Source organism: Maniola jurtina, chromosome 24 (genome assembly GCF_905333055.1).
Source record: "Maniola jurtina chromosome 24, ilManJurt1.1, whole genome shotgun sequence".
NCBI lineage: Eukaryota > Metazoa > Arthropoda > Insecta > Lepidoptera > Nymphalidae > Maniola > Maniola jurtina.
Genome location: NC_060052.1, coordinates 830,160 through 852,223, shown reverse-complemented (window position 1 = coordinate 852,223; position 22,064 = coordinate 830,160). Strand labels below are relative to the sequence as shown.

Genomic DNA, 22,064 nt, shown 5'->3' with positions numbered 1-22,064 from the left:
TGAGGAGTTGCCATTCTAACACTTTGGGACACCAACTTTGATCATACTTATTAGGTATAGGGAAACTTCTAGCACAACTCTCTCCATCGCCCGCTGAGTAGCTGTGAGCTTTATTGTGAGGCCCATAGTTAGCGACCATCTCTAAGCTCCATATAATATTATGTTATCATGGCAACACTCACTGCGTTCGATGACTTTTCTTCAAGCTCAAAAAATCCATACTTATATTATAAATGCGAAAGTTTCTGTCTGTCTGTCAGTCCTTTTCCCGGCCTAAAGTACCGGGCAGAAAATATTGCACATCGAACTTTAGAAAGAGATTTCTGCTGCGTGAAGCATTATCCTTGTCACTCATACTTATGTAACGTTTTGTCGGTCGTAAAGACAGAGACAACGCTCTACGCAACCGCTATCTCTTTCTAAAGTTCGATGTGCAATATTTCCTGCCGGGTACTGTACCTACCATTACATGGCCCAATTGTTAAACGGATTCTGACGATATTCGGTACAGAGTTAGCTTATATTTCGGGGACGGACATAGGCTACTTTTTATCCCGGAAAACCAAACAGCTCCCACGGGATTTTCAAAAACCTAAATCCACGCGGATGAAGTCGTACCAAACCGACTAAGTACGAAGCGAGAACATCTATAACGTCACACGTTCGGCAGTCGCCTCCAACAAGAGGTCTTTAAGGTGGAAGCGACGGACCTGCCCGCGAAATTCAAATTTAATTTGGTATTTCGCATTTTTTTAACTAATACGACAACGTAGGCTTATGGCATTTTCAATTGCGACAATGGCAGTATCATCCTCACAGGTTTATATAAAAATCTTTACTTGAAAGGGTCCAGGTTAAGAAATTAGCTGTAGTATCAACTAATTCTGACACATTAGTCGATACTAGAGCTAATTTCTTAAACTGGACCCTTATGGCGTTGTTGGACATTGACGTTAACCTTAATGTGGCCCGACCATTACAAGTGACCTATGTCCAGCTGTGGACGTCTATCGGTTGATAATAATGATGATAATATTAGTAAAATGGTCAACGGAATTCGAGTGTAAGTAGGTTTGTACGGGAGCTGTGTCTGTATGCTCGACCGTACCAATAGGGAAATTTCCCAACCGAGCGGTGTTGTGCTCGGTGGCGCCAGCTGGGCCGACGGTTATGCGTTGAAACTTCTATATATGGTCCAATTTGGTAAACGCTCTGTCATTGCGATTGAAAGTTGCGTGTTCTATTTTGAGTTTTCAATTAGGCTACCCGTGCTGCCATCTAGTGTTTCGAGCGTTGTTGATTCATTGGGTTTAGAAGCGACATCTTCTTGCGAATGTGGCAACCGCTACAGGTTGATAAGTAAAGCTCTACCTCTACCATAGAGATACGTGTAAGTAAAACAAATAGCGCCGATTTTCCGTCACAAAGCGGCGGCTTAGGAAAACAGCGGGAAACAATAGCGCGGCGCTGCCAACAATCAACACGTCAACGGCGATTTAGATTTATACCCCGTGACGGGATTTATGTCCTCCGTCCTCCGCCCGAGGGACGGAGTGCAGATTATCGGCCCTCCCGATCGCCGATTTGTCTGTATTCATACGATTTCGTGGTTGTAAATCACTTGGTAAATAATTAACGGTATAACCAAGAGTTTAAGAATAGATCAGACGGTTATGGACTAGGAGCCAGCGCGTGCCAGACCTTTGTTATTTTATAAAAGCTGAAAGTTTTTTCTGCGCATTGTCAGGCAGGGAGGAACGATTAGCGACTATTTAAGTAGATATGAAGTTTGGATCATAGTGGCTTTGGGAAATAACAGGTACCTACGTAATAAAGGTGTAAAAATCTTACGTCAAAGTATAAAGTCTATTTTTTTTATATTTTCTTCGGTATAGTATTAGAAATCACACACTTTAACAATTTATTAAACTTTAAACGGCGTGTGGTAGGGGACTCTACTATACTATAGGTACATAGTTAGGTATATCTGTGCACAATACCTACTTACTTTTTAAACAAAATAATAAACTTACCTATAACCTAAGTACACCTAAAAAACCAGAGAATCCCATCAATCTCCATATTTTCACCTAATAGCTGGCAATATTTTACTCGACCGAGGGAGTAGTCTGTTAGCTAATTCGGGTAGCCCCATTTGTCTCCGCGGCCTCTAATTGAGATGTATGTCGTTACGGCACGACTGGCGGGCCGGTACAATGTATTAACCACATTACTATTTACATTGAAGCGGTTTGTCAAGCTTTTGGTTGGTAATGGCACATTATTTTAGAATGCTAAACCAAATTAATTGAACTGGACATCTTGAAAAAAGCGATAAGTATGGCCTAGCTAGTGGTTCAGGTCGAAGTCTTAACTTAAGACTTAACTTAAGGATCAAATCGAGAGTTAAATCACTTTAGTTCACTCGGGTAGAGATGCCTTCTTGAGTTTTAGTTTGAAAAAAGGAAGACCACACAAGTCAAAAATAACGCCACCCCTTATTTCACACTATATCTGTCATCGGCAGTCGGCACACATTTTGCCATTGCCACAAGACAAGACATCTATATCGCAATTTATTACAACTTCAAGAGGAGCTCAGATCAGGTAGTCGTTGAATGGTTTGTTTGTTTCCCTAGGTTTTCAAAAATCAAAATTTATTTATTTCACTAGCTGATGCCGGCGACTTCGTTCGCGTGGATGTAGGTTTTTTAAAAATCCCATGGGAACTCTTTGATAAAAGTAGCCTAAGTATGTGCTAATGCATGGTATAATCTATGTCCATTCCAAAGTTCAGCCAAATTCGTCCATAGTTTTTGCGTGACGGAGTAACATAGGTACACACACACACACACATACACATAGGTACCTACACACAAACTTTCGCATTTATAATATTATAGTGTGATGTGATGTGATGCTCTACGACTCTACCGCCGCGTTCGGAATTTCAGCCGGCAAGAAACTCAGCAACTGCTCTTTTCAAATCATAATAACCCTCCTTTGGGTATCACCGCAGTCACACCATAATTCAAAGTAGGTAACAAATAACTACACCATCTTGTGGACTACTGAAATATGGAATATCAAAGAGTTCCCACGGGATTTTTGAAACCTAAATCCACGCGGACCAAATAACTAGTCATTAAATCCTCCTCAACCGGTTGCCTAGTAGGTATCTAGAGATCGCTTCAAAGCGAAAAGGCCGAATTTTTTTATTTTACCTATGTCTTCCTTTCAAAATGGTATAAAGCATATTTTATTCATTCATTCACAGGCATCATCTAGTAACTATCTAGCCATTTTTGTTCGGAATAGGTAGTCGTTCCATACATTTAATTCAATGATTAGGTACTAGTAGTAAGTACATCTCCGACTCCTACAAAATAGACAACTGATGTCCTCATTAAAACCCATTATAAAACACAGATTAACTTTAAACCCTATTTTAATATAAATTAGAGTTCATTATTCAGTAAATAATCCACTAAGATTGAAAAAAAAAAACGTGTTTTTTCGTCGCCAATAAATCTGTCAGTGGGGCGTTTAGTTTTCGTCGTGTGTCACCGCGCGACAATAACGCGGACCGCACACCACACGATCTGATCTGCTTTTATTGAGCGACGATGTATTTATACCTGTTTAAACGCTCACCTAAATTACCTTGTAAATGTATTAAGAGGTGTAAAATATAGATTTTTTTAGAATGCATCTGCTGGTTTTCAAGTGTGATCCGACTTTGCAGCCTAAACACAATCTGTACGAGAATACTCAAGACAGTGACATTTTTATCGACGAAGCGTTGAAAAAGGCACAAGAGAAATAATTATATCACACGCACACCTCTCTAGCTTGTCATATATTTAGCTACGGTCACACCTATGCGTCGTGAACGAGGGATGTGGGGGTATCCACTATGTGAACCTATACGTGCACACCTTCGCGACTATGTGTGCATGGCACTATCCATTAAGTAGCTACTGTTAGGAGGTTGTCGCCGCGCGGCTGACGTTCCCGCCTCGGAGTCGCTTTGGTCGCGCAGGTTTGGATGATTCTTTTCGTCTATTTGCTTTACGCCGCAAATATTATGTATGGAGCAATGAGCAGTACCAATCAATACGGCGATCTAAAAATTTTATAAACGTATTTCCATCAAGCATGCAGCCACTGTGCTTTCTCAACCGACTGTACAAAAGGAGGATGTAATCAATTCGAACCCCTATAATAGTAGGTAGGGCTGGGTACCTCTGGCGTTTACATCCATGTTTGGTTTTTTTTTTGTCGCCGCATCAATAGTTTACTCATCTGTCACCACGCAGCAATAACGCGGACCGCACACAATACGATCTGTTGATCCGCTATTATTGGGCGACGACGTATTTATGTCGGCTTAAACACTCACCTAATTACCTCGTAAACGTATAAAGAGGATGCGATAGGTGTAAATGACTTTTATTTGAACTGAAACACAAACGTGTAACAGATGAGTACTTAGTCTGCGTGTTTTTGGAATGCACCGTTATTTTTTGTCTGCAACTTTTCTCTTTAGTGTAGATCAAATTTTCCATGAAAACTTACTGATTATATTACAGGCAAAAAATACGCGCTGAATTGAGTGCCACCTTCTTTTTGGAAGAATCTTTTGTTTAGTAAACAGCTAGGCCTGTTTCGCCAATAAGTCAGGTTTTTTAATTTGTGATAAGATACCTACTTACCAGTCGAAAGTTACTTTAATCTTGTACCTACCTATGGATTACAAACCAGGTAGGTACTTAACTACATATTATATGAAAGTTCATTCTCAATTAGTAGAAATCCAATAATTTATAACTTTACAGACACGTTTTAATTCCAATTTCCTATAATTAGAGTCTATTGCCGACAAAAAACCTATATGTCGAACAATGAATCCGGTAGCGCTTCATATAAATCACTGTGGGCAATAATGCGGGCATCCCCTGGGTGCCCTGTGGGTGTGTAGGGTTACCATTTCAACATTACTATTCTAGGACATTCCTATAATTACACAAACATAAAAGATATAGATCGTCAGGTTGGAGATCGTCCCACACTGCGCTTGCTGATACGCGGTCTCCACTCCCGAACACGTCTGGCCCAGCGACCATTAATTTTGCAGCAGACGTGGCTTGCCCACTGTCACTTCAGCTGGCTTATTCGTTTAGCTATATCGGTCATTCTGAATGGTCTTTAAGATAGCGGGAAGTGGGTGGATGAGAAAGGCGGAGGATCTTGCGTGGTGGCGCGCTCTTTGGAAGGCATATGTCCAGCTGTAGTTGATGCAAGCAGACCGATTGATTGATTGAGAAGAGATAGACAGATTTAAACAGATAAATAATTCTTTATTGCCACACAAAACACGACACACAAAGAAAGAAAAATAAAGGTTACCATGTGAACATTATTATTCTAGGACATTCCTATAATTTTATTAATTATTACCTCGCTATGTACAGGAGGATATAATGTTTGGCGGTTATGTTTTTGCGTTTGGACGTAGGGTTTAAAAACCTGCATTATATGTCGAAAAATTAATCGCTTGGTATAAATCGCCCCGGAAAATAAGTGGCTATCCCCTATATGCCTTGTGGATGAATAGAGTTACCATGTAGATATTCGTGTACGAAGATCAACAGGGTTATATACATTCGTATTTAACAAATGCTTACGTTTACTGTGTTAATCAATCTTCTAGTACAATCATGAACGGTCACCAAGTATTAAAAAAAAAAAATATTGCAGGTCAGGGACCCATATAAACATGGTTACTTATACTTAGTCAAAAACATAGATTAAAAATTATTAAAATGAGTATATAGGACCGTTATTATAGGATCCGTCCAGAATATAGTCTAAGAAGTTGTCACTATACCATTCACCGTCAAGACTTGGTAGTCCCACATAATTGCCTAAATTGTTATTAGGAATAAAGACATATGGATGGGAGATGGGAGATGGGAGGGTGGCGTATTTATAGGCGCAGTGAGCTATGGCGTTTTGATGGTGTCGTTTTGGTTGTAGCGAGTGATTTAGGGCGGATTTAATTTGGAGGAATTTTGAAAGATCTCAGTTAATGTGGCGTTCAAATTAATGCCCTTTTATTGTTTGAAGCGACTTCTTTGTCGGCTTTTTGATGTATTGGATTGTTCTTTATGTTGGAAAGCATCCGTCGCTAATATTATGAGTCACTAGTTGACCCGTCCCGGCTTAGCTCGAGTGGAATTTTAGGGTTCCGTAGTGAACAAGGAACTCTTATAGTTTCGCTAAGTCTATCTCTCTGTCATAGCCACTATGTACTCGCTCTAATAGTGCTAGGACGAATTGGTGATAATAAAAAGCATGGGTGATAAAAAAAAATAGGTTGGTACCTATTCATTGAGCTGATGGCTGAGTTTGCTATTCCCAGATCTTCTTTGTGGGCTCTTTTCAGACATGGGCACGTTTGGAACCCTCGTAGCTTTAGTTTTAAGTTCACGTTATTAATTATCACCACCTGACAAATCTAACAATTCTGACCATCAATAGGAGTAGGTACGTACCTAGGCAGGTACATGGCATAATATTGTATATCAAATCTTTGAAAAGAACATCCGCCGAGTTTCTTGCTGGTTCTTTTCGGTAGGAAAGGCATTCCGAACCAGTGGTAGATGCTTTTGACGATTCAAAAGTACTTGTAAAAGTCTAATTGAATAAAAATATTTTGAATTTAACGGTAAGACATAGTTCAATTTCTAGTTTAGTTCTGCTCATCTTACGGACATGAAACATGAAGTGTCCTACCCTTGTTAAGAACCAACGAAAAAACCAAAAACAATAAATAAAGCATAAAAATAAAAATGAAATTGAAGTGGCTTCACAAGAGGGCTCAAACGGTTTGTTTTGACTGCTGCCTCGAGTGAAGAGGTGGTAAAAAATTATCGGCCAAGTGCGAGTCGGACTAGCAAACGAAGGGTTCCGTGCCACCTACAATAATATAACACTTTATTATGCAACACTGTATGCAAGTTAATCAGCATCATCTACATGTACCTAATTTAGTAAGCAAATTAAGTATTTAATCATGAACATAGGTAATATTAAGTATGTAGGTATTATTGGCGTCACTCAGAAAAGCAGGTATTATTTAAATATTTTTATCGAATTATTGGAATGTCCTCTCCAAAACCAACACAAAAAAAACACAAGTTTAATGTGCAAGGTTATCCGAGAGTTTTAATCTAAACAAACTAATGCCAAAATAAATAATTTAATTAGAGCGTGATTGCTATCACAACATCTAATTATCCAGTTCACAACCCAAATACCGAAAATATGCGATATCGCTCCGAATCTCAGAAGGAGACTGAACTAAAACCTTCAAACACCCGTATTTATGCAAGTTCAATCTTGTCGGCCTCCTAGTAACAGATTGTATGACATCGAATGAGCCAAATATCGATTTTACCAAACTACCTTCATCAGCTAAATTAATAATTTTATATTATTTTTGACAAATCAAATCAACTTTTTAAAAATAACCTTACAGTATTTTAATCATTTTTTGATGTAACCACAAATTCACTGTTTTCGGTTTTTTTCCTTTAAGGTAAGTAGGTAGGTACGTACCTACTTCTGTTATACCTAAGACATTGCTATCTGCCGAATTTCACGATTCTAGGCAACAGGAAGTAGGTACCTAATATAGGTTTGATTCCCTTGACGGGTATTGACAGACATGACAGACAGACAATGAAGTGTTTCTTTAAGGGTTCCTTTTTCCTTTTGAGGTACGGAACCATAAAAATTATCTTCCCCACTGAAGCATCCAAAGTACCCGAACGAATACACTCCGCCTGTATCGAGATAAAAAGGTTTTATTTGTATTTTTACTATGAATTTCAGGATTTTATGGTCTTTAACTTAAATAGGCTATAGGTGCATATGCTTCTTAACTATATTTATGATGGTTTTTTTTTTAATTAATAAAATAACGAGCAAACGAGCAGGCGGGTTACCTGATGGTAAGTGATTACCGCCGCCATCATCCGCCCATGAATATTTGCAGAACCAGAGGTACCTACCTACCGCCCGCGCCGCGCCGATGCGTTGCCGGCCTTTCAGGAATTACTTACCTATTTGGTACGCCCCTTGAATAACCCCATGTTGTAATCTAATGGGAACACCGAATGATGAGAGTTGATTCCACAGTTTGCATAACAGGTATGCCAAGGTGCATTCAAATCTTTTCAATAGTTTCAGCGTGAAGTGCGCTCAGACAGATAGTGATTATAGCATAGATACCTACCTTACTAGGTAAGGGGTGTTTTTTATTGAGGTATAGAACTTTAAGTTGGCATCACTTTTTTAACTGGCGGCCATTTTGTCAGCTGTCAAGTGATTAATATTTAGTTTGGTTTGCCATTTCATCATGAACAGGTTGACAAAAGAACAACGCTTGCAAATCGTGCAAATTTATTTCGAAAATAATGGTTCAGTTCGCGAAGTTTACCGCAAGCTCCGTCCATTTTATGGTCGACATAATCGTCCATCAGAGCAATTAATTCGGTTAACCATGGATCGTTTTCGCACTACGTTTACTCTATGTGATAATACGCATCCGCAGAGACGTCGAACAGTGCGCACCGAAGAAACAATTGCCGCTGTAGAGCAAAGTGTTGAAGAGGACCCGAATGAATCGATTCGCCACCGTGCACAGCAATTGGAGCTTTGTCCATCAACTTTATGGAAGATTTTGCGCAAAGATCTTGGCTTGCGACCTTACAAGATCCAGCTTGTGCAAGAATTAAAGCCGCGAGACCATGCAATGCGTCGTGATTTTGGTGTATGGGCCGAAAATGAGATTGATCTCGATGCTGATTTTCATCGCAAAATTTTGTTCAGTGATGAGGCTCATTTTTGGTTGAATGGCTACGTCAACAAGCAAAATTGCCGCATTTGGAGTGAAGAGAATCCACATGAGACCCTTGAGACGCCATTACATCCACAAAAACTGACTGTTTGGTGTGCTCTATGGGCTGGTGGAGTCATTGGGCCATACTTCTTCCGAAATAATGCTGGAGAGTCAGTTACCGTTAATGGAGACCGGTATAGAGCCATGATAACCGACTATTTTGTTCCCGAATTGGATGGCATGAATGTGGATGAGTTGTGGTTCCAACAAGACGGCGCTACATGCCACACAGCGCACGTCACAATCGATTTATTGAAGGAAACATTCGATGAGCGCATAATTTCGCGGAATGGACCTGTCAATTGGCCACCAAGATCGTGTGATTTGACACCATTGGATTATTTTCTTTGGGGATATGTGAAGTCGCTCGTCTACGCCAACAAACCAGAAACGTTAGGGGACTTGGAAGCCAACATTCGTGGCGTTATTGCCAACATACGGCCCCATATGCTCGAAAAAGTGGTTGAAAATTGGACCTGTAGAATTGGCCTTATTCGAGCCAGCCGCGGCGGCCACATGCCCGAAATCATATTTAAACGTTAATGGCATAAAATTATCCTTCCAATAAAGCCAAATTGATGGACATTAAAACGATTTTCTTGTGTTTTATTTCAATTCGAAGTTCTATACCTCTAAAAAAAACACCTTGATCTATATAATACCGAAGTAGATAAATATCTAAGCACCTGTATCATGTTACATTGTCATGCTTTACTAACTAGGTACTAGAGGTTCATCTATCTATTATTTTCTAGTTTCTAAGCACTTTTAAAGCCATAATTTTCGCGTCATACGTCAGCGATCAGCTAGCTCCTTAAACGTATAATAAATATGTTGATGAGTAAAGTATCAGTTTACATATAATTACAATTCGCACACAACAAGCCGAGGTAAACGGTTGGATGAAAACTATTCATTATAGCTAGTCCACCTAACCGTGCGAGCGTGCGAGTTCAAAGTGGCGCTAGTACTGTTTAAAATTACAACACAAACAAATTCAAATTTAATTTTTTTTTATTCAATTAGACTTTTACAAGTAGGTACTTTTGAATCGTCAAAATCTATCACTGGGTCGGAATGCCTTTCCTACCAAGAAGAACCAGCAAGAAACTCGGCGGTTGCTCTTTTCAAAGATTGAATTGAAAAAGTTTTGAAATTCTCATCTGCATCATCTACAATCTACATATTACAGAAGGGCTATCTATCTAAATCCATAGTATAAATGCTATTCAGTGGCTATGTCAAATAAAACCAGTGAAGTGCGACTTTCTTTGTTTTTAAGTGTTCCGTACCTGTACCTCAAAGAAGAAAAGGGTCATTTATAGGATCACTTTGTTGTCTATCTGTCTGTCTGTCTGTCCTTCGGTCGTGTCTGTCAAGAAAACCTATAGGGTACTTCCCGTTGACTTAGAATCATGAAATTTGGCAGGTAGGTAGGTCTTTTAGCATAACTAAAGGAACAAATCCGATAACCGTGTATTTCTGGTTACAACAAAAAAATAATTCAAATATGTTATGAACAAATAATTAGTATTTTCAACTTTCAAAGTAAGATAACTATACCAATTAGTGGGGTATCATATGATAGGGCTTTACTTTTAAATTCTAATACAGATTTTTATTTATTCTTATGCGTAATAGTTTTTGATTTATCGTGCAGTGTCGGAAAAATACCCGAGTACGGAACCCTCAGTGCGCGAGTCTGACTCGCACTTGGCCGGTTTTTTTAAAGTGTCGTCGGCAAACTCAACTTTGTAGAGCTGTATCGATAAACATCGGTCGTTACGCTGTCAAGGACTTTGCACTAACTGCCGACGTACTCCACGCGTGCAACCTTTTTATACACCGACGAAGCATTCCTTTTTCAAAAACACAAGGAACCATTCCAAATTCAAAATTCGAGTGGAATGCACCGTGTTCCATTAGCAAACTGCAAAGCGCCTATAATTTATGCGTTCGGAATCTTGGAATACACACGTTCTAGCATTTTGGCGCCCACTATTGAATTTTACCGCTATTTTCAGGGTTACGTAGCCAAACAGGGAACCTTAGTTTCGCCCAATCCGTCAGCCCACTAGCTAATCATTTTAAAAATAAAGTATAAACTATAAGATAGGTACCTACATTATTGTTGAAATGAAACTATTAACCGCTCAAAAGCATATTTAAATTTTGAAAAAAAAAAAAACTAGGTGAATCCAGTCATGAGTCTGGTTAACTCTCTTGATTAATACCTCGTTGAATAGGTATTGAAAACTTTATATTGTAACTTAATAATGGTAACTTTGTATTGTAAATTAAAAAAAAGCCATTTATTCTACTAAGTACCTTGGTTTCCTTGTTACAAATTACTCGTTACAATCTATAGTCTTTACAATGACCTATTTGTTATAATTTTATTAAAATATGTCAATTTGATAATATCAATGTTCGTCAAAGTATTTTAGTTTTAATTAAATTTTATTAATTTGATATACCTATTATGTTATAGTGTCATAGATTAAGTGTAGAGTTCTACATGTTTCACATTTATCTATGGTTGTAATAAAATATTTTTTAGACTATTATTATTATATATATTAGCACTTTTGAATCGTCAAATGCATGTACGACTGGTTTGGAATGCCTTTCCAACCAAGAAGACCACCAAGAAATTCGGCGGTTGCTCTTTTCAAAGATTTGAATGTAAAATATTATGCCGTCTATAAAAGTAATTACAGTCCCATTACATTGCTGGAGCGAGCTTCGAAATAAATATACGTTCTTTTATCATTTACATCCGATTGTGTAATATGCTTTTTTTCAGGAGCATACTTTCAATAGATTGTTTAAACGTGTGTAAAGGAAAGTCCGTGCCTTGAATTAATTAACAGGCATTGTTCCCTTTGCTCCTGAATAAAGATATCCGTCACCGACTTCCAAAATAGTTTTCAGCAACTAGTATGGAATACGGAACCCTAATTTATGCCTGCTCTGAAACACTCTTGGCCTGTCTTTCATCTATGCTCAGTTTTGCGGCACGATCAAAAAGATTATGGTGAACGAATGAAATTGCCTTAACGATGATTGATTTACATTAAGAGGGGCCTCTCAGTCACTCGCTCTATACAAACGTACTTCGTCTCTCATTTAAATACTAACCCATCATACTCAATGGAATTTTGTAGAAACGTTCTAAAGAAGGGAACTAATATCTATGCCAGTGGTTTTCCATATTTCCGTTGAAATATTCGGTTTCAAAGTTACGCGGTCTTAAAAATTCACATACAAATCTTCGAGCCCCTGTAATTTTAAAACTACATATTTTTAGAAAAATCTAAAACACCATAGGCACAGATATTAGCTTCTAGAATATGTCTGCAAAATTTCATGGACTTTGATTGCTTTTAATATTCAAATGAAATTGGGACTACGATTGTATGGAGTAAGTGACAGAGAGAGCCCTGTTAATTTTTATTAAATTGAAGTTTGGTTATTGGTAAACCAGAATTGTATTTTTATTTAATTAAATAATTGGATAATTGTGGTATCAATTTGTTTTTACTTGTTATGTTATCCGCACTAGTATTTCTGTAATAACCGTATCGTACTAAATATATGTAAATACTAGGTAGGTATTTATCAATCGTTATTCGTTTGGTTAACTAAAAATAGATTCTCAAAAAAATGTTGAAAGCATACCTAGTAATAATTTACCTACTTACCAAAACTTATGAACATGAATTAGAATCATTTCTAACCTTAGAGTTTTTTAACTATTATATATATATGTTATTATAAATTGAACAAAAGCAGTGATAGCCTAGACTCTAGAGCTTTGAGCTAAGTCAGTAGTTAGATACTTATGTGTTTTAACAGGGCTCTCTCCGTCACTCGTTTCATACAATCGTAGTTCCAATTTCATTAGAATATTAAGCAACCAAAGTCCATGAAATTATGCAGACATATTCTAGAAACTAATATCTATGTCTGTGGTTTTCCGGATTTCTGTTAAAATATTCGGTTTCAAAGTTACGCGGTCTTAAAAATTTTCATACAAATCTTTGAGCCCCTGTAATTTTAAAACTACATATTTTTAGAAAAATCCAAAACACCACAGACATAGATATTAGTTTCTAGAATATGTCTGCAAAATTTCATGGACTTTGGTTGCTTAATATTCAAATGAAATTGGAACTACGATTGTATGAAACGAGTGACGGAGAGAGTCCTGTTAAGCAATCGAAAATATCACGCCTAATGGTGATTGGTAGGCTGTGTTGGTAGGTAAAGGAAAGTTGCATGTCTGAAAGTTTTCCATATTGTTTTCAAAGGTGTGTGAAATCTGCTAATACGCACTTGGCCAGCGTGGTGGAGCCGGCTTAAACCCTTCCCTAGGTTGGGATGATAGATCGGTAAAAAATCGTAAACTGGCCGGTAAATCGAATTCCCAATAGATTGTGCGGTTTATAAAACCGACCGCAAATAGTGATGTAATTCTTCAATTGCCCTACAAATACAGGGTGTAATTACGCTAGTGAAAACTTAGCGCTATTATTATACTACCTAAGCACAATACAATACCAATAACGATTTACCTTAGTTTGAGTAATCTAGCAGAATAGTAATCTAGTTGGAGTAGTCTAATTTGAGTATGTTAGAATTATTCAAAGCCGCAATGTAAATATCCGAGACACGGTCTTGACCTCGCGGCACCTATTTACGCAACGTTCGTTGACCTCTAGCATCAGTCGAATGTTTTATTTGCAATACATTGAGAACTTAAAAAAAAAACAATATTTTTTATTTATTTTTCGCGTTTTTTTTTGTGGTATCTTATTATAGTAATCGTCAGAACTATTACCTGCCTTCGGTTTTGCTAGAGCACCCTGTATAGTTGGAACAAACAATATTAAGGTGTCGTTCAACGGGCCATGACGGTGGTAGCTGCTGGGATCTGGAAGGTATTGCCGTGTGAACAGGGCCCGTGAGAATGTGGTTATCTGTCATTATGATTTTTTATCTGTGGCTACCGAATTCGGCGCTGCCAATTTTCTTTTTAATCTGTCGTTCATTGTAAAGCTAGGTATAGACAAGAATGAGGCAAAAAAATGAATCTACCGCATCAACTCATCGCTGACTCACTACTGAGCACGGATCTCCTTTCATGAAGAGTTTAGGCCTTAGGATACACAATCTATGAATGTGAGGGAACCCTCTCATTCCCTCTATTTCACCCCCACCACCTGAATACCTGGTGCACTTCAACCGCCTGTTGTGCCAGATCCTTTTTTCCACGCACATGCAAACTGTGGAATCAACTCCCTTCTACAGTGTTCCTACTAGATTACAACATGGGGTTTCAAGGGGCGGACCAACAAATTCCTGAAAGGCCGGCAACACATCGGCGGTTCCTCTGGTAGGTACTGCAAATTTTCATAGGCAGCGTTAATCACTTAACATCAGGTGACCCGCCTGCTCGTTTGCTCGCTTTTTTATTATAAAAAAAAGAGAGAATGTTTTTGTACAATGTACAGTCATAATGCCTCGTGTTCAGATTGGAATTGTTGGAATTGTTTTGGAATTTGCACGCACTAAGTATATACCTACCTAGATAAATAAATAAATAAATAATGGTTTATTCGTTGGAATGTGTGTTCAAGTAGGTCTTACATTAATTGAGCTACGTAACACATCTTACCAGGTCTTGGTGAGCAAATATAAAGTACTTAATTTTAAAATTATTCTGGTTCATTACATAATATTTTAAGTGGCCACTGTTTAATAAGGTGGCATCAAAAATCCAAACTAATCTGCGTATTACTTAGCTATATTTAGTACAAAGTGGTATTATAATAAGCGGCATTATCAAAACAGTCACAAAGCCAAATGGTCGCAGCTGAACGAGTCGGTTGCCGCCACGGGCGATTGCGCGTCAGTGTCGCGCGAACAGACGACTGAACGGCCGCAATGGCGCGTGACCATGTTGCTGTTTCTGCCTCTTAATTAGGGATAAGTATCCGCTTAAACAGACTATCTTGTAACGATCAAAATACCTTCCAACTAACTACTTAAAGTAAGTATATAAGTCATTTCCAAAATAATCTTGCGTTTTGTACAAAAAAACCGGCCAAGTGCGAGTCAGACTCGCGCACCGAGTGTTCCGTACTCGGGGTTTTTTTCCCGAAATTTCCAGAGTAAATCAAAAACTATTATGTACTAGCTGACGCCCGCGACTTCATCTGCGTGGGTTTAGGTTTTTCGAAATCCCGTGGGAACTCTTTGGTTTTCCGGGATAAAAAGTAGCCTATGTGCTTATCTACGATATTATCTATTTCCATTCCGAATTTCAGCTAAATCCGTCTAGTGGTTTTTGCGTGAAGGAGTAACAAACTACACATACACACAAACTTTCGCCTTTATAATGTGATAAAAATAAATAAAAATCTGTTTTAGAATGTATCTACCTACAGGTAATGCGCTTTCAGATGACACCCCACTTGGTATAGTTATCTTACTTTGAAAATTGAAACACATTTTAATTTTTATTGTGAGACGTAACCACAAATTCACAGTTTTCGGATTTTTCCCTTTACTTTTGCTATAAGACCTTTTTTTTTAATGAAAATCTATACTAATATATAATAAATAAAATTGGTGTGTCTGTCTGTAATTTCGAAATAACTACCACATATTAAGGTCATATGGTTATTTGAACGATACCATAACTGAATCACACGTTTTTAAAATTTTTGTCTGTCTGTCTGTCTGTCTGTCTGTTTGAAAAGGCTAATCTTCGGAACGGCTGAACCGATTTTAACGGGATTTTCTTATACAAGTAGAGGATTGACCAGGGTGTAACATAGGCTACTTTTTTAACCGACTTTCAAGAAGGGAGTTGTGTTTTTCTACCTATGTACACCGAAATCTCCGAGATTTCTGAACCGATTTGCGTCATTTCTTTTTTAATCGATAGAGGAACTTTGCGACATTGTTTCATAAAAAAATTGGATTCCAACTCCTCAATCCTGATGCTGCAGGGGATCTGACCAATCCACGCGGGCGAAGCTGCGGGCATCAGCTAGTATTACAATAAAACTTAAAGCTAGCCTTATCTAATTACTATACAAATCATGCCCGCGTAGAATGGTGCCAAGAATACTGGCTGCATTTCCGCGTTGGACAGCCAGGCTGATCCGTTGCGCAAAAAATGAGCCAGCCCTTCTGTGGCTATAAGACCTATATATATTATAATACCTAACGCGAGAAGCCGCCTTATGAAGTTATGAATAACAAGTAAAGAATTACAGTCATTAATATCACCATACAGCCAGTCGTATGTTTTTTCCTATTTCGGAGCTCTGTTATTATGTTTTATAGCATTGCGATTAGAGTGATGATATTTTTACGTGTGTAATTATGCCTTATCCATCAAATATCTATATTAAAACCCATACATTCATACTAATATTATAAATGCGAAACTGTGTATGTCTGTCTGTTAGCTTTTTACGGCTCAACAGTTTAACCGATTTTACCTTAGTTAACTTACTAACAAGGATTGTATAGGACGTGCTCTGCCTTTTTGGAGTGTTTTTTTTTTGTTAAAACTGACTGGAAAGCGCTCTAAGGGGGTGCCGTACGTGTGTCGGCGAGCGCCGGCACAGACGGGGTCCATACTTGTATAGTTAGTTTCCCTAACTTGTTACAAATAACTACAAACTTGACATTGGCTAATCTTTGTAAAGCCATACGAGAGAGAAAGAGAGGATTGTATACCATTTTAGAAAATGTTTGTGAAAGTTATTTTAGTGCGGACTACAAAAAAGTTCATAGGTTTTAAAGTTTTCACAAATCGATTCGGCCCGTTTCGCCAGTTGTTCTATCGATTAAAAACCCCATATATCACACGTAAGTTGCGTTTCGCTACGCTTTTTTCGCCAAAGAGAACGGAATGGGCCTTAAAATCGTACAGAATGGCCCGTCTTGACCGTAACCATGGCAGGATATTCAATTTGTACTTGTTAGGATGCTGTTAGGAGATGAAATCTTTGTCCGTATATCAATTGTATCAACATGGTACGGTTAATAAAGATTCAATGGCTACCGACCGTCGGCGTCGTCAAAATCCTTTTTTTAGGGTCCCCTACTAGAAAAAGAAAAAGGAACCCTGACAATATCACTTCGTTGCCTTTTGGAAACAATCCAAAAGTCATTAATTTTTAGATAAATCACCTGAAAAAATATAGCACCTGAAGCAATATACATTGGAGGTAGGATCCTTCTAAGACACGGAACCATCGGTGCTCGAATCCGATTCTCACTTGGCCGGGTTTTTGCTAACAAGTTGATTAAAAACTGATGAGGTACTTACCTAATGGTCGTCCAAATCAGACGTAAAATGCTATTATAAATTTTATAATCAGTATCTACCCTTTTTTGCTGATAGGTAATTAATTTGATAAAATCTGACTTATAGACTTTGGTGTGTATCAAAACCAAAGTCCCCTCCAATTTCAATATGGGTACCTTGAAGTCAAGAGTGAATAGGCATCTTTTAGGCAAGCGCACTATACCTTAGGCTGCATCATCACTTACCAAAAGGTCTGATTGCACCCAAGGGTTAGTCTATAAATTAAAAAAAAAAACTATTTTTCAAAAATGAAACTTTATTGAGATGATGAGTTAGAGATTCTGTTAATCTTAATTTTAGGCAGGAAATCCTGAAATTCCCAAACAAATTCAAACTTTAGAAACCAATTCTAGTGGATGAAGAATCTGTTTTTCAGACCTATGTATATCTAGCTTGTACACATGCGCTCAATATTTTCGTTGATTATCCAAGATTAATTTAATTTTTTCAAATTCTTACTTTTCATCATTCCTTCTTTCGTTTCACTCAAGATATCGTAATCGTCACGTTATCGCCAACCCGAGATCACCCTAATCCCTCACATCAAACCATTGGTGGTCTTATCGTCCCACGCAACATTAACCCTTGCCACAATCAAATTAAAACCTATAATTGCATGGCAAAATACAGAGACTAAGGTGACTATAATAATAATAATAATAATAATCTTTATTCCAGATATTACATCCATTTTGTTAGTAATACAAACAATTGCTTAAGACTATGTTAGTAACTAGGTTAGTTTATTTATTATAATATAAATTTATTTGACTAGATACCCATCCATGAGACACTAAGAGTGCATGTGCAAACCAATCCAGTGTCTCATAAATGGATTATCTAGTTTTTCAGACAATGTCTTCAGAATGCCATTGGAGCTACCACGGATTCTGCTCATCACCGATGCTGCTCTTTTTCTCATAATTGCATAAAAATCGTCGGTACGAGCCTCAGCAAACATCAGTGACGCACTGCAGAATCTCGGCAGCCCCATCAGCACCCTGAATCCATTATTATATTGGACGCGCAGGTCATTGTAGGTCCTCTGCGTATATGACACCCACAGGCTGCACGTGTAGAAAGTTTGGCAATATACCTTAAAAAGAGTTATTTTTACTTGTTTGTTGCAACGTGCAAACCTGCGAGCTACCATATTGCATCGGACTGCCAACGCCCTGCGCTCCCTTTCTATATCTTTTATATCAGACATGTCTTCCGTAACAATATGCCCTAGATATTTAAACTCTGTGACTCTTTTAAGGGGAACTCCGTTAAGAGTCACAGGAGGGATATCATCCGGCGAGTTATCTTTGCTCTTAAAAACTAATAGCTCACTCTTTTTTACATTATACATGAGTCCATGTGACTCAGCATACGACTCGCACATCTTGAGTAACTTTCTCAGTGCGCTAATTGATGGACTCAGCAGAACCATATCGTCTGCATAACTCAAGTTATTAACCATAGTGCCATCAATAGAGCAGCCAATTCCGGTTCGGCGGAGTCCATCAATCAGCTGATCAATGTAGACGTTAAACAGGGAGGGAGATGTTAGTCCACCCTGTCGAACTCCGCATTCAAGGTGATATGGCCCTATCACCTGTTTGTGCGGGCTATATACTATAAGCCCGCACAAACAGACCTACGTGATGTTATTGAGGAATTACCTAATTAAGTACCTCAATCGTGACGGGATGAAAGAAGCTGATCTGAACTCTGAAGCTTGATGGAATCAATAAGATCCTAGTGACAACCGTGCGAAATTAGGAATGCCCGGCATTCATTCTTTTTTTTTTTTTTTCTCTCTCGTCTGTCTTTACAAAGATTAGCCAGTGTCATGTTTGCACCCCCTTAGGGCGCTTTCCAGTCAGTTTTAACAAAAAAAAACACTCCAAAAAAGCAGAGCACGCCCGCCAGCTAATACCGACACAGACAAAGTCGCATTCATTCTTGTAGACTGGAGAGAGACAATAAAAACTGGCCAAGTGCGAGTCGATCCTCGCTATTTTGGGTGCCGTACATAAATTCAAAATTCAAATTCAAAAATATTTTTTTCAAGTACTTTTGAATCGTCAAGAGCATCTACCACTGGTTCGGAATGCCTAATTATGAACAACATTTTTTGGGTGTATAAAATATTTCATTTCCGAGCCAGACATCGCAAAAAACCGTGAAATAAAAACCCAAAATTAAATATCCATACTTCCTACTAATTATACTATATATAGCTCGATTACCACTCACTGACTCATTGACATAATTGTTCTCCTAGAAGGAGACGGAAAATGATATAATGATGTAGGGGAGTTGTGTTTGGTTTCCAAAACCCTCTGGGGAAAAATTATGACATTTCGGAAAAACAAGATGGCGGCCGATGTGATTTTTGCAGCTCCTTTGTTTTTTAAGGGACTCCGTTCAAACTCGCAATTATCAAAGAATGTAGTAAACGGTTAAGAGAATATGTGGAAAAAATTGGAAAAACAAAATGGCGGCCGAGCCGTAGCGTTTTGAAAATTTTGATTTTTCGACCCCGAACCGCGGCGCCACAGATCCGAAACGGGGTAGTCGAGGATAATTATTTTTTCGTGTTTCGCCCACGATTATCCTGTATTTTGACAAAACGGGAGTGGTTTTAAAAAATTCAAGATGGCGGCTGTCATGGCGGCCGTTTTGTTCGAGGTACGAAAAAACGCAATTTTAAAATTCGAATATCTCAAAGTTGGCAACATCAAAGCGATTCGGCTTCTATGAAGCGATTGTACATATGAACTTGAGGTATAGATTGGTGGGGAAAAATTACCCCATTTTTCGGGAAATTTCAAGATTTTCGGGAAATTGTAAAAAATCGAAATACGGACTTTTTGCAAAATCCGAGTATGAGCGATTACGTGTTTTGCTTGTACAAATGACATTTGGGTATTTTTGTCACCGGAGACTGGCAACACTGGAATTTATCAAAGTAAAAGTGATTTTCGACACGGTCTTTTTCACGGTATCCCCTTTCGCGTGGGTGCGAGCGAGAGGAAAGATTGAAACGTCATCGGGAGCGGTATATCCTGTAGTTTATAGGAAAATTATGAAACCATATAAAATCTTTCTGTGAAACGAGTTGGCGGCCATTTTGTATTTTTTTTCATTTTTCGAAATTTTGATCACGTTTTTGAGGCAGTTGGCAACATTTTGGAAAGTCAATATGTATGAATAGATTGTGTATCTGGGCTGGCAGTATGGAGATATGCAACCGGTGTTGCCACTTTTGGGGAGATTTTCGAGATTTTCAACTAGAAAACTCCTGTAAAATTTTGTATGAAAATTTTTTTTTTCACTGATGGTGTCAGATAGAAAACAAAAACTTAGTAAGCGAAAATTATAGAGAGAGCTGATGATTGAGGATATCGGAGACGGGTGAAGGGCCCGCTTAAGGTATTGAAGATAGGTGGGGGGTGCTCGAGCAAATGTCATTCATGACGTCATCCAATTGCCAAAAAGCTGAAAAAAAATTCAAAATGGCGAAAAAAAGATGGCCGCCATACAAATTTCGCCGGCGTCCAGCTCGGAGGGTATAAAAGATGGAGGTGCGGTTTCTTGGCAAAAGAGGATCAGGATCCAAAGGTCTACTCGATGAATAAAAAAAAAATTCAAAATGGCGGAATTTTTTTTCCCATACATTTTGTATGGCGAATATTGAATGTCTCATTCTCCTAGAAAGAGACAGAAAACGATACATTAATGTATGGGAGATATGTTCGGATGCGCAATATGAGTAGGGGAAAATTATGACATTTCAGAAAAACAAGATGGCGACTGACGTGATTTTTGCAACTCTTTTGTTTTCCAACCGATTTCGTTGAAATTCGCAATCTTTGAAGAATGTAGTAAACGATTAATAGAAAAAGTGGAAAATTTTGGAAAAACAAGATGGCCGCCGTATAAATTTCATCGATGTCTATCTCGGAGGCTATAAAAGATGGAAGAGTGGTTTCTTGGCAAAAGATGATCAGGGTCCGAAGGTCTACTCGGTGAAACAAACTCTGCATGCTCGCGGACCACTTTAGTGTTCCGCGCACCCACGCACCCTACTAAATTATTATCCTAATCTACAAAAAATAATATGGATGTCGTTTTCAGGGTTTTCCAGGGTGCTGATTTTGATAGTGACATTTATTTTCAAATCCAAGATGGCGGACTTACATTTTCTACAAAAAATAGAAATGACTGTCATTTTATGGGTTTTTTCGGGGTGAATTATGTATCTTAATAAATCAATTTGGTTTTATATAATGAAGTTAACCTTACCACGTCACGCGAGCTGCTTTAGCAGCTCGCGCACCGAGCAAAACACTAGTTACACTATATATAGCTCGATTACCACTGACTGACTGACTCATTGACATAATTGTTCTCCTAGAAAGAGACGGAAAATGATATAATGATGTAGGGGAGATGTGGTCGGATTCGGGAGTCCTCTGGGGAAAAATTATGACATTTCGGAAAAACAAGATGGCGGCCGAGGTGATTTTTGCAGCTCCGTTGTTTTCCAACCGATTTCGTTGAATTTTGCAATCTTTGAAGAAAATAGTAAACGATTAATGGGAAATGTCCAAAAAATTGAAAAAACAAGATGGCGGCCGAACCGTAGCGTTTTCAAAATTTTGATTTTTCGACCCCGAACCGCGGCGCCACAGATCCGAAACGGGAAATCGA

The 22,064-nt window shown here is 38.3% G+C and overlaps 1 protein-coding gene and 1 long non-coding RNA gene across 2 annotated transcripts in view; both read left to right on the top strand.

The window, feature by feature from the left end:
• The window catches only part of LOC123877760 (homeobox protein BarH-like 1b), a 96,094-nt gene that overhangs the window by 65,035 nt on the left and 8,995 nt on the right, over positions 1 to 22,064 (top strand). The gene's annotated exons all lie outside the window — the stretch shown is intronic.
• Positions 291 to 14,400, top strand: LOC123877764. The gene is made up of 3 exons (XR_006798677.1): positions 291 to 455; positions 9,937 to 9,940; positions 14,390 to 14,400. It is a non-coding gene; the product is annotated as an uncharacterized LOC123877764 (long non-coding RNA).